At 37.2% G+C, this 16,930-nt stretch overlaps 1 pseudogene across 1 annotated transcript; it reads left to right on the top strand.

The window, feature by feature from the left end:
• The first annotated feature begins 371 nt into the window (after positions 1–371).
• LOC145634869 (transcription factor SRM1-like) lies at positions 372–3,122 on the top strand (annotated as a pseudogene). Its single transcript, XR_014113656.1, has 4 exons — positions 372–690; positions 774–857; positions 1,841–2,338; positions 2,731–3,122. The product of XR_014113656.1 is annotated as a transcription factor SRM1-like (transcript).
• The last annotated feature ends 13,808 nt before the right edge of the window (positions 3,123–16,930 follow it).

Raw genomic sequence — 16,930 nt, 5'->3', positions numbered from 1 at the left:
GTGGAAAACTCCTTGGCCCTAACAAGGAGAAAAACCACGACCACTTGAGATTTTGGGAAGAGAATCTTCACTAGAATAGGGAAAACACAAGTGGAAAATGTTTCATTTGTAACGGGTTATTAGTAACAGGCAAAGCTATGCCCGTTACATTAAATACATTGGTAACAGGAAAAATATTGTCCGTTATAAATAAATATTTATTCGTAACGAACACCATGTGCTCGTTAAGAATAAATATTTATTCGTAACGGACACCATGTGCCCGTTACAATATTTGGCCCAACGGGAAAGAGAAGCCCATGAAAAGAGGAGCCCATTTCTAATTATTAGGGTTTCACACTCCTAGTCCTAGCCGTCAAATTAAACACTTATATCCTCCATTATTTACTCTCTCCTCTCTCATTCTCCTAACTCAATCTCTCTCTTTTACGTCTCAATTCACTCAATCTCCTCCATTTCACCACCCTAATTCCTTTATTCTCTTGTTTTTTTTAGAGTCTTTAGACTGTCTGAAGGACTATTACTCCCTCTACACCGTCGACGGCAGCGAAAAGGCCGTCATCTTTGACCGTTTTTGCGGGGTTCTTGATGAAACTGACGGCGAAGGTACTCATGTCCGAATTCCATGGCTCCAAAAGCCTTACACCTTTGATATTCTTACCCGACCTCACAATTTCTCATCAATTTCTGGTATTAAGGATCTTCAGATGGTGAATCTTACACTTAGGGTTTTGTCTCGTCCTGATCAGAATCGTCTTCCTCATATTTTTCAGACTCTTAGGGCCCGTCATCAGATTGGAGTATGATGAGAAGGTTTTTCCTTCTATTGGTCTTGTCCGAGACAGCTTGGTTAAGAGGTATTCTTTTTGTTTTTTCTGTAATTTTTTTTTCTGGAGATTATTTGTTGAATTATTTTTTATTTCGTTTCCTTATATCATCTAAAAGGTTTGTCGTTTTGACTGGTTCAGAATTATTGGTGTTTCTTGTCGCATAATGTTTTGCAAATATTCGGACAATCTAGCTTTCGTTGTGAAATGCTACCGATTATCACCAAAAATTATCCACAAACCTAGATAATTTGGGTAAATGCATAAATTTCTATATAACAAATTTGAAGTAATTAGACTTGATGTTGATTAAATTATTGATTATTGAATTATTTATTATTATTGCTTAGTGACTAATTTGATTAACTAGTTGATACCAATAGTTGATACCAATAGTTGGGTATTTGTTTGAATTTTTCTGTTTATTTGTGGTTGCTTCCTGGCAATTGAATTATTGGTGACCTTGTTGTTGTACTACTCTGAAAAGATTATCTGTTTATGCTGACTTGCTTAGTGTTTGAATAGTCAAGTAGGTTATTAGTTTATTTCATTGCCGAATTTCTTCAAAGGTTTGTGCTTATTGATGATTAATTAGGACTTCAAGAGTGCTGATGGGTAATGAGGCAGTGTACTATCCATTTAGGAATTTTAAAAAATAAAAAATAAAAAATATTAACTGATCTGGACATCTGGAGAGATTTAATTGGGGTAACACAGTGGTATTTAACTTATTTAGCTCTAAAAAACTAAGTTGAAGGAAGAACTTTTACATTATATGTATTATCTATATATCCAATTTATAATTTTTTTTATATATATATTTTGTGACAAAATCCAATTTATAATTTGATATAAAGAAGAATAGTGCTTGAGCACGAAGCATGTTTATGCTATATTTTTCTGTTCAACTATCATTATACTTTGTATGCGGGTCTCTTATTTTACATTGCTCACCTGTTGCATGTTTTATACTTGGTGTGGTTTTTATTTTGGTGTGTAGCTTTTGTGAACAGGCTATTTCTTCTTGGCCTGGAAAATATATGGAAAAGGTGATTGGCGAAGTTTATCTCGGAACTTTATGGCAACAAGAACACAAACACAAGTGGCAAGCCATGCTCAAAACTATTTCATTAGGTTGAACTCTATGAATAAGGATAGGAGAAGATCGAGCATTCATGATATCACCAATGTGAACCCTGGGGATGTTTTAGCATCCCAGGGTCCAAATACTAGTCAGGTAAATGCACCTGCATATGGGATTGCGCCTGGAAATACGAAAAACAGGTTGCTCAGCCCCCTACTGCTCCTTCAGGAGTGGGTATGTATGGCACTCCAACTATTGGACAACCAATTGGTGGGCCATTGGTTTCTGCTGTTGGGACTCTGATAAATCTTCCACCTCCTCACATGCCTTATGGTGTGCGGGTACCAGTGCCAGGGTCAATAGTCCCTAGAGCCCCTATGGGCATGGCTCCTTTGACATATCAGATGTCGCACACCTCTGCTCACAGGTAGGATAATTGATGATCAACTATATTAGATGTACAAATGGAAAGAAAAGAAAAGTTTGCTTTCCCCCATGTTTAGGTGGGTAATGGGTTTTTATTTTCTGAAATGAGTTAGAATATGGTTGCCTTGCTTGGGAATACTAGTTTTACTGAGGAACCTTGGTCACTCAAAATTATCATTCTTATACAAACCTAAAATAATTCATTGGAAGGTGAAACGATGGAGTCTTCTTTAGTTTATTACAAAGATTGTCGTGCTAATATAGCAGCTAATTAGTGCAAGTAGTGTAGGAGCTTCTCTTAGCCAATATTCATCTATGGATTTTTTTTAATAAATTTTTTATGCTGTTTTCATTTTGATGATAAAATATTCCTTAATTTGTTATCATATGCAGGATTATAAGTTGCTTGTTGCTCGTGCACAAAGAGAATTTGCAGGGGCTGGCAATGTATAATACTGGAATACTTTTGACTTTTGCCATTTATAGCATCATTCAAGATTTTGATTGGTGATCTGATTATTCATATCGATATTCAACAACTCGAGCGAACTTCTACAGTTTGTGTTGGTGACACTTGAGTTCTTGTTTGAACTATCCCTTGGAAAAAAAAGGTTCTTAATTATTCTGCTAGATATTTTTATAGCTCAAGTCTAAGGAAAACATGTACATGCTCCAAATGTGAATTGATAAAATCATATGAATGTATGGCTTTTGCTAATTGTATCTGAAGTGTATACTTGTATGAATTATTATTTAATATTATTTATTTTTTGTAATTGATAAAATCATTAACCAAACTAAGCTATCCAGCATATGCTAAATTTTTTTTAACTAGGACAAACACTATTTGTAACGGGCAAAACATGTGTCAGTTACATATAACGGGGTTATTTGTAACGGTTGAAATGTCCGTTACAAATAACCCTGTTATTCGTAACGGACACCTGAAATGTCAGTTACGAATAATGTGTTATTCGTAACGGACATTTGAAATGTCCGTTACGAATAATGGATTATTCGTAACGGACAGTGCCCGTTATGAATAATGATGGCCATCCGTAACGGCTGCATACGTAACGGACGTGGTCCATTACGAATGGGCCCTTTTTGCCCGTTACGGATGACTTTTCTTTAACTAGTGAAATGGTCCTATTACAAACTAAAGACTCACACTTCAAGTTCCTCAACGAACTTGAAACCCCGAGGAACAAGTCACCCAACTTGTTACTCTTCTCTTCTCTACTCTCTTCTCTTTCTATTCTCTTTCTCACTTCTCTTTCTCATGCGCAGAAGTTCACTCAAACTTCCACATTCCCCAAATTAAAACTTGAAAGAAATATAAACTCTAGTATAAGAACAATAAGAACACTCTATTTAACTTATGTGGAATTGACACTTCACTCGAATTAAAAACTAGAAAACTTATGTGAGGAAGGTTGAGTTTTTCCAACTGAAATCAATAACTATTTATAGAGCAACAAACGCTTTGGAAAATCCTATTTGTGCAACAATTCCATTACACCACTATTCCAAACCACTAAGAAGATCATGTCCCTTAAATTAAAGAACCATGAACTCCTCAATGTGCAAGACCATGTCTTGAAAAAGAACATGGGGACTAGGCCGCAAGTTTTGGAAAACATGGTGATTTTATATTTCAATAGATATTCGAAAATCAGAAAATAAATAAAATCTTTTTGCAAAAGATATTTTTTAAAATAAGAAATTAAATAAAATATTTTTGAGATAAAGGAAAACGTTTAACAACTTAACCATTTTCCTAAAAACTAGCATGCATAATATGTTCTCCTAAGACCAATTTCACACAGATTTTTCAAGTGTAATTAATTTATTATACATACATAAATCCTAAAATATAAAAAAAATATTTAGTCTTCATGACTCTATGTAGAAGCTTCAACTCCGAGGCTTCTATTCCTTGGGAGGAACTTCTTCTCTCTGGTGAGGCTTCTTCTCTTAAGCTTCTGTTCCCTGAGGGGAACCTTCTCTTCTCAAGTCTCCATTTCTGAAGCACCAATTCATGCAAAGGAACTCTTCTTTATGGATAGCTCTGTTTCTGGCTTTCCTGTTCCTCATGGTATCTTTGCATGACACTTAATTCTCCTAGTCATTACATCTAACCACATACTAAAACAATCAAGATCTTATTAGTATGTAAGCAAGTGAGGAGGTATCATCATCAAAATCATTAAGTCCAACAATATTCCCCCTTTTTTATGATGACAAACAAACCAAACTTATTTACAAGGAAACAGAGATAATCCAACCTATTCTAAAAGAAAGAAAATGCAAAAACAAAGTACAATGCAGAAAGAGAACTAATGCTAAGGAATTAAAAACAATGCTGAAATAAAACAACTTAAGGAAAAACTAGAAAAACTTGTATATACATTATACTTGCTTGTAGAGAGTAGGCAACTTATGAAGATTTCGATCAAAGACCATAGAATGATTAAGTATCCTTGATAGTTTGCATCTTTTCCCCCTTTTGGCATTATCAAAAACCAACATACAAGCATATATTATTCCATAACACAACACCATCTAGTTGTTTAGTGTTAAGAAAAAAAGCATGCATAGAGAGAAAACATTCACAAAGCATATACACAGAATATACATAGATATTAATCATCCAAAACCGATTTAAAACATCGGCCAAATGTACCAAATTTGCAAGTTTACCAAAAGAAATTAAAAAGTGCCCAAAATATTACAGACCAAAATAAAAAGTGTTCCCAAAAGCAGATAAAATATAAGTTTCATCAACATAAAAAGGCTGCAAGGAAAGATAGGTTAAGAAGAAATGCTATGGTCATCATCAACAGCAAGATACTCCAGCTTCTTGCTGATTTGAGACATGATGTCCTTGGCAGTGGACTGTCTCCCTTTCTCCAAGCTTGTGACCAGTTTCTTCACATCAGCATCAAGAGTGAGCACACTCTTCTTCAGTTCCGCTATGTTCAGTATTGACTCCACTTGTTCCTTCAGCACCTTTAGGAGCATATCCTTCATCTCCTTCACCTCCTTGTTGGGAACCTTTGGTGAGGAACTGAAAGCTTTAAAACCTGTTCCTACAGATGCATACTTGCCCGAAATTGAAGAGTTTGTGATTTTCTGTAAATCTTCCTGCATCCCAGTGATATCAAGGCAAATAGGTGCTGAGGGCTCCTTTTTCTTCATCAATCTGAAGCTCTTCCTTTTCTTCCTTCCCCCTATTTCAATGACCTCCTCAACTATGTTTTCCTCTTCCTCATCTTGAATATCTTGCACCACTCCCTCAACTATCCCCGTAGCCCTCTCTTCTTTCCCCTCAGATGGTGCTCCTACTTCCTTTGGCCTTTTCTCCTTTTCCTCCAGCACAACTTTAAAACATCCATCCATAACCTTAATCTTATGGGTTTCAAGAAAAATAGGTTGCATGTATTCGGTGTTTGTGAGGGGCAGGGGTTCTTTATCAGCAAAGGAGATACCAAAAATTTCGAACACATAGGTAAGTAGGTTTCCATATCCCACTTTGCAGAAAGGTGTTGGATCATAATAGAGGGAAAGTTGATTTGGATCTTTTTGTCTAGGCAATTGACAAGAGAATAAACGCGTCGTCAATTGTCTATCCCTAGATCAAATACAATTTATACAACCTAAACAAACCTAATACGAGTATAAGGCAAGCATAGGGGTCGAACCACAGAGAACGGATAAACACCACCAAATGTTATCGACAATTAAGCTAGTCCGGAATAGGGGATAAATAAACTAAAGTCTAAAGATGCTAAACAAGAAATAAAACATTAAGGAAAATGGTTTAGGTATAACATTCACTTGAACATAAACAAAGGCATAGAAATTGAATTAATTATGAACTAAACATGCTCGGATATCGAATTAAAGGATCCAATCTAGCCGCCTTCCGGGGTCAATTGGCTTCTCCTAACATAGCCTCTATGTTTCCACATTAGAACCATATACTAAGAGGTACTATTAAATAACAATCGATAGTAATGAACCTTAACTAAGTCAACTTCCATTTCTTGTTAGTAAAGATTCACCTTTAATCGACCAACAATGTGCACTTGCAAGAAAATTAAAGAATATCAAGCATATAAAGACTTTAATCACAAATAAATCAATTCTAAACCCTAGAACATGCTCAAGGTCCAACTACACCACAACCATTCCCTTAATGGGGAAATTACTCACTAATCATGCTAATAACAAGATTAATTAACAAACAATCAAGAATAAACATGATTAACAAGCAATACCAACAACTAAAATAATAATCAAAATAAAACAAATAAAAATAGAGGAGAGAGAGTAAGAGATTGCTCATTAATTGAAGATGAAGGTCTACAAAGGATTGAACAAGCTCCTTCTTCACAACCTTAGTTCATTAATGAAGAAAATCCCACTTTCTCTCTCTACCAATGAAGACTAATCCTAACCTAACCTAAAACTAATTAGAGAGAAGAATAGATAGTTATTGAATGTCTCCTTGTTTTCCCCCAAAATTGGGTATTTATACTAACTTAATAAAACTAGGAAAAATAGAAAAATAAAATAAAATAAAATAAATTAAAAAGGAAAAGTAAAAAAAATCAGAAACTAAAATAAAAATAAAAATAAAAGAAAGAAAATAAGAAAAGGGAAAAGAAAAAGAAATTAAAATAAAAGAAAAACAAAACAAATCCCCCACCCACAAAACAATCAGACGCCCTTCTTCGATCTTCATGGTTGCTCTGATTTTCGATTATCATACCACCATCATCAATGGCTTAAAATCATCACCGACATCTTCATCAACCAGCAATCAATCAAGGCCGTTCAATTTTCATTAAAACTCGCGTGAGAAGCTTGTGAAGTGGTTCGGTTGAACCACGGGTTGGTGCGGCCAAACTATGGGGTTGGTTCGGTCGAACCATGGGTATGTTCAACCACTCCTCTTCGAATAACAAAACCCCCAAAGTCTTTGACTCGACGTTCGGCCGAACCCTCATTGATTTGCTCGAACTTGATTAATTTGTGAATTGCTCTGAATTGGGGATGTTGCTTGGGCGATTTGGGGTTGCAATTGGTGGCTGATTTGGTTGGTGATGGTTGAAATGGGTGTTGGTTGGACGGTGGAACAGGGGAGGTTCTAGGTGGTCAGGTGATTGATTGGTTGTAGGTTTGTGGCTGATTGTGGTGGAAGGAGGCAACAGGATGTTGCGAATTGGAGCAGTTGTGAGGGTGATGGTGCGGCTGCAATTAGTGGAGGAAAATAGGAGGGTGCGGTTGTGGTGGCTGGCGAGATGAAATGTGAATGGAGGTTGGTGGTTGTTACAGCTGCTGTGTGGTGGTGTTGGTGGTAGCAGCTGTGCGTGAATTGGTGCTGGTGTGTGTGGTGTTTGCGGGGTTGCAGGCTGGTTCGGGCTGTGGTGGTGTAGCAGGGAGCAGGGGAGTGAGGTGCTGTTGTGGTGGAGGATAAGATATGGTGGGGTGGAGGATAGGAAGGGCAAGGTGCAGCAATTACGTGGAGTGAGAGGCATTGCTCATTTGACTCGAACCTCGGACCTCCGAACACGATCCTACAAAACAAAATATACACAAGGGAGAATCGAAAAAAATATAAAATAAAATAAAATGAAAATAAACAAAGGACGAAATAAAACAATACCACGACAAATAAAATAAAATAAATAAAATAGAAATAAATAAAATAAAATAGAAAATAAGAGACATAAAACTAAACTAATAAAAATAAAACAAAAACTATACAAGCAAATAAAGTAAAATAAAATACGAAAATAAACTAAAGCTAATAAAATAAAGAAAATAAACTAAAACGCTCCAAAATTACCAAATAAACAAGAAACTTTATTAAAAAGAAAACAAGAGAATAAAAGGAAAATAAGGGAAAATAAACACGGAAAAGACTCTAAAACTACTCCTTAGGAGTGACATAAATGTCACTCATCAAATTCCCCCAAGCTAAACCTTTGCTCGTCCTCGAGAAAAGCTAAGGCAAAAGAGAACAAGATGGAATTATTGAAAACAAAAGAAACAAAATAGAAACAAAGAGAAAGAATGTACACTAACTCACTGTCGTAGGAATCACAGATGCATTTACCGTATGCATCAAGCCCTTTAAACCCCTATGTCGCCAAAGAGGACGAGTAAGCTCTCGTGAGGGTTTCCTAAGAGGTTTAACCCACAACTCTCGACAACACATAACATTCAAGGCAAAGGTGAAATCAAGAAAACTCGAGTTTTGATATTTCAAACCAAACACAAACAATGGGCTAAATGCACAAGAATACAATCCTTTCTAGGCATTAAAGGTAGCCAAGCAAAAGAATAGCTAAGGTTGGTACACACATAAAGCATGCAAAGGGTAGAGAACTTAGAGGGACTTACATTCCTCCTTATTTCCAACCAAACTTCCGCGTCCTCTCTAGTTTTGCTTCCACTTTTAAGGTGATATCTCGAGATTCTCGAAGGAATCGGAAGAAATAATCAATGAAAAACATTTAGGCTACCCGACATCTTGGCATTGATAGCTCGCTCAATAGGCTTGGCTTGATTACCCTCCATCGGTAGTAACTAAACCTCACTAAGGTCAAAAGGTCTTAAAAGGGTTGAAACGTTTAGGCTAGGGTAAATGGTGTGGAAATAAATTTGGAAATTGGTGGTAAACTTAGAAGTGAAGCAAGGTTGATCATTCCTCAATTCAAACTCAATAACCTACCAACTTTCAAATCAAAAATTCTAGCAACTCCTCCCCCAAGCTTATTTTTTTTCAACCAAACAACAAATATTTTTGTATTTTCTGAATATTTTCTTCCTTTTTTTTTCATTTCTTTTTATTCTTTGCTCTCGCCACTTTTAACTTTGAGTGGCTTTTTCTTTCATTTCCTTTATTTTCTTCTCATTTACTCAAACCATTCAACATAACAAATATAATCACAAGTACCAAAATTTGAGTTTTTCACTTCTTTTTCATACTTTTTCTCACTTTCATTAACCAAAAATACAAATCAAGTCCCGAGAATGCTTCACAAAAACTAATAAAGGTGAAAATAAAGCAAAGGTCCATTGGTTTGTAATGTGGTTATGCCAAAGAAGGGAAAATGAATCAAATTGGGTTACTAAATGAGCAAATGCAAAAGAAAAATAAAAGAATAGAAAATAATAAAACAAAACAAAAATCCTAATTGCCTTCGTCTTCCCCTAGGTTGGTTCGGTCTCGATCTTGGGTAGACTAAGCCAAATTCTCGATATAAGCTAGCAATGCCAAGGATCCAAACGCCACACATGCAAGAAATGTAGAAGGCTAGAACAAAATAGACACATTCTCACAAAAATGACGGTAGTGGAGTAGCAAAAATCACCTTTAAAGCTTCAACTAGCTAGAGAGCGACAACCATCTTACCACAAACCAAGTGAGCTAAGGTCTCATAGCCCTTAAGTTCTTCTACCTTGGCAATGTTATATGTGTGAACCAACCTCGACATTCAAGTGCATGAAAACCTCTAACAACTAGCAAAGAGGGTATTCTAGGTGCTAAAGCCCAATTATGTCCAAGTTTAAAACAAAACATTTTGAAACTTGCCTTGAATGCCATGGAAAGACACTATACACACAAATATTCACAAAACCAACAATACTCAAGAATGCATATACAATTGTGCAAGATGAAAGCATGATCAATCAAAGCTACAAATACCAAAAGTCAACTCAATAAGGGGCTCATGGCCATCCAAACATAGAAAACCAATCTCAATAATAGACTTTGGCAAGTATGAGAGAAATAAATCAAGCAATCATGAGACTATGGATTAAGAAACCACCAAGAGATATAGATAACCCCCCCAAGCTAGCGAATAGCTACTCCCCCAAGCTAGAATGGAGCATTGTCCTCAATGCTAAAAAAAAGGCACAAAGGGTGGGTGGGAGGGGAAGAAAGAAAACACATTCACATAACAATTCGTAATTCATTCAATCCAAATGCAAAAAAGAAGGCAAATCCAAGATGAGGGAAGAAGGAAAGAGTAAACCAAATGTGAGGTGGGTGTTGAAACCCGCAATTGAGCACATTGTCCACAATTTCATCTAATTCCTCGTCTTTCACTAGTAGAAAAAAAGCATTAGGCACCCCCCATATGGCACCGGTTCAGGCTAAACCGATGCCCAAAATTGGTCTAGAATTGGGCGGGATTTTACCAAAAGAGAAAAGGCACCAGTTCAGCCTGAACCGGTGCCAAAAATAAAAAAGGCACCGGTTTGAACCGGTGCCAAATTAAAAAAAAAAAGGCCGCGTCTTTTTCTCCTTTCTTCCTCTCTTTCTATTTCCTTCGAATTCCCTTCATTCGTTCATCCCTTCTTTCGTTCTCTTTCAGTGTATTTGAAGTGCCTCCACCTTTTCCCTCCACCTCAGCCGCCACCTTCACCAGCGCGCACCGCCTCCACCTCCACCTCCACCTCCATTCTCCCTGCCCTGCCCTTCTCTGTCTTTCATGGCCGGCCTCCACCGCCCTTCTATGTTCAAAACAAATAACAACAGCAGCAGCGCGCACCGCCTCCACCTCCACCAGCGCGCACCGCCTCCACCTCCTGTCGACCTCCACCAGCGAGGGTCTTCCTCATTCTCTCATCCCCTTAGCTTCTTCCACCTCCAACTAATTTAGGGTAAGTTCATCTTTTCACGTAGAGCAAATTGGTAGATTTGTTATCTATCTGCTTAGATTGTATATGAAATGCGAAGAAAATTAATGGGTTCATCTTATTTTAGATTAAAATTGTGCTACATTGTTGGGTTTTATGATTCTGATTGACTTTATTGTTGATTAAAATATCTGCTGATTACAATGGCAGTATGTTCTGCTATTCATCTGAATTATTGTGATTTGTGAGATGTTGGGGTTATTATGCAAATTAATTGTATGTTTGTTCTTCATAGGTTGATTGAGTATTATTTCCAAGCTGTTGCTGGCTGTGAAATTTGTTTATGATGCCTTGTTTTGGGGAGTTTGGTTTTTGATAATTGAATCAGTTTAAGGATTTATTACTTAATTTTGTTGCTTGGATTCGATTTCAGCTGAATTCCTGTTGCTGTCAAAGAAGGGGATACCGTGAATATGGAGGAACTACAGTGAAGCTTGGTGAAAAAGAGTGAGTTTATTTTTCTCCATGCACTTTTCTTTTTGTTCCAGATGGTGATTTCTTGGTCAAATTATTCTGATTGAACGCTTTGACTCTTGATCCTCGATTGAATATTTCATGCTTCTACATGTACTCTTGGTACTATTTGTACAAACGTGACAACTAAATCCAGATGAAAGTAGTCGTAACTTAAATATATTTGCTCTACTTGTGTGATATTCAATGTGGGAAGTCTATATGATGGTAACAAGCATTTTGAACAATTATTGTTAAGAAAATTTTGAATACATATTATACATTAGATTAATTTTGCATTACCTTGTTCCTTAGTTGAAAAATTTGTATGTTTTAATGGGTTATTTTGAGGTTGATTTAATGAGTAATTATGAATATAATAGAGATTAGTAAAAATGTTACTTAATTAGTTGAGTTTTTGTATGTTTTAATGTGTAATTTTAGGTTGTTTTAATGGGTAATTGTGAATATATTAGTAATTTTGCATTACCTTGTTCCTTAGTTGAGTTTTTGTATGTTTTAATGTGTATATTAGTGACCTTGCTTCTAATTAGTTGTGAATAAATTAGAAAATTGTGAATAAATTAGAGAATTGTGATTACATTATAGATTTGTGAATAATTTAGAGAATTGTGATTAAATTAGAGAATTGTGCATAAATTAGAGAAATAGTGATATTGCCACTTAATTAGTTGTGAATAAATTAGAGAATTGTGAATACATTAGAGATTTATGAATATATTAGAGAATTAGTGACGTTGCTAATTTTTGTTTTTTTGATATATAGATTCATATGTGAATTGAAGCACGGGTTTAATTAGCTTGAGGACTACATATTGAGCTCAAGTGGGTAGTTGCTATACTGGTATGACTTATAAACTTTACTTAGCTATATTTCTTTCTATTTATCCATTTAATAAAAGGTGATTCATGAAATTGCAACTTGTGTATTGTTTAATGGCAAATAAATACAACAATATATAGAATACTTGAATTGAATCATCATATGCCTAGATACCCGTTCAAGGCTTTCTCATTAGGAGAAAGTCTTGAATAGTCCCCGGTTGGGACTGTTCTTGAATGTGTACTCTCACTTAGGTGGTGAATGTATGTTTTCTTTTCGATTTTAAGGAACATCTTGGCTTACCATTTCCTCACTATGTTCTCTGGGTACATATGTGGTTAATTAATTATCTACATCGTGTACTTGGAGAACTAGGGGGAAATGCTGCCGGATTTTCCTTAAAATTGGAAAGTTGACATACATTCACTAGTGAGAGTAGACATTCAAGGATGGGTTAGGTTGGAGTGATAAGGACCCTTTGGAAACATGCATTTTTTCACTATATGAATGGTATATTCACGTTTTGTACTTGAATTTGATTTACATAAAATATGTAGCACTTACACATTATAAATTACATGTTGCTATATATGTTTATAGACAATTTACTAAATGGAGAAGGATCGTGGTTGGATGTATGGTAGACGCGATACATTGGAATTTTGGAATGGGGTTCAACAGTTTTGCGAGAGGGCTTTAGCTTATCAACGCAAACTGGGAGGCAAGGCCTTTATTGTCCTTGTGTTGATTGTAATTGTGTGAATGTGGTCGATAGTGTTGAAATCATTAGAGATCATGTATTATGTCGTGGGTTTAGGCAATTATACCATGTGTGGATTTGGCACGGAGAAAGTGGAGAGTACAGTGGGGATCTTGATCGGAATGATGTGCGTGTTAGAAGCACTGAGATTCATGTGGACGAGGAATACGAGAATGATGAGTATATTGTTGATAATGGTGAGGATGGAGCCGATGAAGATCAGGCGGATGAGGTCGAGGATGAACAAGTGGATAAGATGTTGCAAGGTGTTGAAGGTGAAGTGTTTGAATTATTATTGGAGGCTTCCAAAAAGCCTTTGTATCCCGGGTGCAAAAAATACTCCAAACTATCGGCCGTGCTAACACTTTTCAACATTAAGTCGAAGCATGGGTGGACGGACATCAGTTTTACTGCTTTGTTGACCACATTAAGTGATATGTTGCATGATGGGAATGAAATTCCTAAGTCTTATTATTACGCAAAGAAGCTCATGTGTCCCTTTGGTTTGGAGTATAAGAAGATACATGCATGTCCTAATGACTGTATTTTGTATCGAAATGAGTATGAAAAACTGCAGAAGTGTCCACGATGCAAGCGGTCGCGGTACAAGCGCATGAGTTGCAATCCTGGCACGGAGGGACCTCCTGCTAAGGTGTTGTGGTATCTTCCCATTATTCCAAGGTTTAAGCTTCTGTTCTCAATACCAAAAGACGCTAAAAACTTGAGGTGGCATGCAGAGGGAAGAAAGAAAAACAGAATGCTGAAGCATCCAGCTGACTCTCCACAGTGGAAGAACATTGATTTGAAGTTTGAGAAATTTGGTAATGAAGTCAGAAATTTAAGGCTTGGGTTGTGCACGGACGGGATGAAACCATTTGGCACTCTTAATACCCAACACAGCACATGGCCGGTACTTTTAGTGATTTATAATTTGCCTCCTCGGCTGTGCATGAAACGTAAGTATGTAATTCTTTCATTGCTAATAACTGGTCCTAAGCAACCTGGAAACGACATAGATGTTTACCTTGCGCCGCTTATTGACGACTTGAGAAAGATGTGGGACGAAGGGGTTTCTGTTTTCGATGCTCATCAGAACGAGATGTTCACATTGCGTGCAGCCCTTATGTGGACCATGAATGATTTCCCTGCATATGGCAACTTGTGTGGGTACAAGGTCAAAGGGAAAAAAGCATGCCCCATATGTATTGATGACACATCAAGCGTATACCTGACTCATTCTCACAAAGATGTCTACCTACGGACTCGAAGGTTCCTTAGGCGTGATCACCCGTACCGTAGGCAGAAAAAGGCTTTCGATGGAACCGTGGAAGAGGATATTGCGCCTAGACCATTGACTGGTGCTGAGATTAGTGCTCGGGTGAAAGGGATACGAACGGTGTTTGGAAAATCAGAAAAAACTGTGGTCTCAGATGCTCTGTTTAAGAAAGAATCAATCTTTTGGAAGCTGCCGTACTGGAGAGAACATGACGTTAGGCATTGTCTTGATGTGATGCATATAGAGAAGAATGTGTGTGATGCTCTTTTGGGGACGCTTATGAATATCCCAGGCAAAACAAAGGACGGAAAGGGTGCACGGTTAGATTTGAAAGAGATGGAGATTCGTCCAGAATTGTGGCCTCAAGAAAAGGTTAGAAAGGGGAAGGAGCCGAGAATAGAAGATGAAAATGTTTCGAAAAAAGGGAAGGTGAAGAGCAAGGGAAAGGGAAAAGCCAAAGATGCGTCAAAGAAGAAAGTTAAGGGTAAAGGGAAGGATGAAAAGAATTATTTACCCCCGGCTTGCTATACATTGTCAAGGGTAGAGAAACGTATGTTTTGTGCATGTTTGTACGGCATTAAGGTTCCATCAGGGTACTCATCTAACATGAAAAGATTTGTAACCTTAAATGGAGAATTGAAGCTGACAAGTATGAAATCCCATGATTGTCACATTATGATGCAAGTATTCCTACCGATTGCAATCCGTGGTATTCTACCGAAACACGTGAGGGAAGCGATTTCAAGCCTTTGTTCGTTTTTCAATACAATTTGTAGCAAAGTTCTTGATCCTTGTACACTAGATGCTTTGCAAGCAGATGTGGTTGTGACTTTGTGCAAATTTGAGATGTATTTCCCACCCTCATTTTTTGACATAATGGTTCATCTGGTTCTTCATTTGTGCGTGAGATTAAGTTGTGCGGTCCAGTGTTCATGAGGTGGTGCTACCCTTTTGCAAAACACATGGGTACATTACAAGATAAAGTACGGAACCGAGCTCACCCTGAAGGAAGTATAATGCAAGGGACAGTGGGTGAGGAGATAGGTAACTTTGTGGCGGACTACATAGCCCTTGCTCAACCTATTGGTCTTCCTACTTCTCGACATGAAGGTAGACTTGATGGTCATGGCACAATTGGGTCGAAACGAATGTTTGGAGCAGTTGTAAGGGTGATGGTGCGGCTGCAATTGGTGGAGGAAAATAGGAGGGTGCGGTTGTGGTGGCTGGCGATGAGATGAATTGTGAATGGAGGCTGGTGGTTGTTACGGTTGCTATGTGGTGGTGTTGGTGGCAGCCGTTGTGCGTGAATTGGTGCTGGTGTGTGTGGTGTTTGCGGGGTTGCAGGCTGGTGCGTGGATTGGGTGGCAGTAAGTGAGTGAATTGGTGCTGGTGTGTGTGGTGTTTGCGGGGTTGCAGGCTGGTTCGGGCTGTGGTGGTGTAGCAGGGAGCAGGGGAGTGAGGTGCTGTGTGGAGGATAAGATATGGTGGGGTGGAGGATAGGAAGGGCAAGGTACAGCAAGATGAGCAGCAATTACGTGGCGTGAGAGGCATTGCTCATTTGACTCGAACCTCGGACCTCCGAACACGATCCTACAAAACAAAATATACACAAGGGAGAATCGGGAAAAATATAAAATAAAATAAAATGAAAATAAACAAAGGACGAAATAAAACAATACCACGACAAATAAAATAAAATAAATAAAATAGAAATAAATAAAATAAAATAGAAAATAAGAGACATAAAACTAAACTAATAAAAATAAAACAAAAACTATACAAGCAAATAAAGTAAAATAAAATACGAAAATAAACTAAAGCTAATAAAATAAAGAAAATAAACTAAAACGCTCCAAAATTACCAAATAAACAAAAAACTTTATTAAAAAGAAAACAAGAGAATAAAAGGAAAATAAGGGAAAATAAACACGGAAAAGACTCTAAAACTACTCCTTAGGAGTGAAATAAATTTCACTCATCAGCAATAGATTAAGACAGAGTCAAGCTTGTTGGCACTGTCTTTCTTATGAGAACGAGGGATTATATCATTGAAGACAAATTTCAACGGGATTTTGTCAATAGGGATTAGGTCATTTTAATTTATGTAGGTTTCCTCCGGGTCACCACCTAGAATCTCCACAATTTCATTAATATTAGCATTAGGAATAGGGTTCCTTATCACATTACTTTTAAATTACAAATCATAACAAATATTAGGAACATCAAACAACTCAGCCAAGTATATCACATCAAACTCAATTTCTTTTTCATACATACAGCAACTAATAGTACCTTTAGAGTACTTAAAACTTTTGCAAAAATCCTTCATAGCATCAACATATAAACTTCTATTGAAGCATTTGTTGAGGGTAAAAATACCTCGAATACGTTGACCAATCCCGTAGTGACACGTGGCCCAATTATAAGGTGACACCTGTCACCACGGGAAGATGCCACACATTCAGCTCAAAAGCACCCAAGGTTTCAGGCCAATCTCGTAGCAACACGTAGCCCAGTTAGAGGGCGACACATGTCGTCA

The sequence above is a fragment of the Chenopodium album genome, chromosome 6, assembly GCF_948465745.1.
Source record: "Chenopodium album chromosome 6, dcCheAlbu1.1, whole genome shotgun sequence".
Lineage (NCBI taxonomy): Eukaryota > Viridiplantae > Streptophyta > Magnoliopsida > Caryophyllales > Amaranthaceae > Chenopodium > Chenopodium album.
Note: the sequence above shows the minus strand (reverse complement) of the source record. Positions and strands in the feature narration are given on the sequence as shown.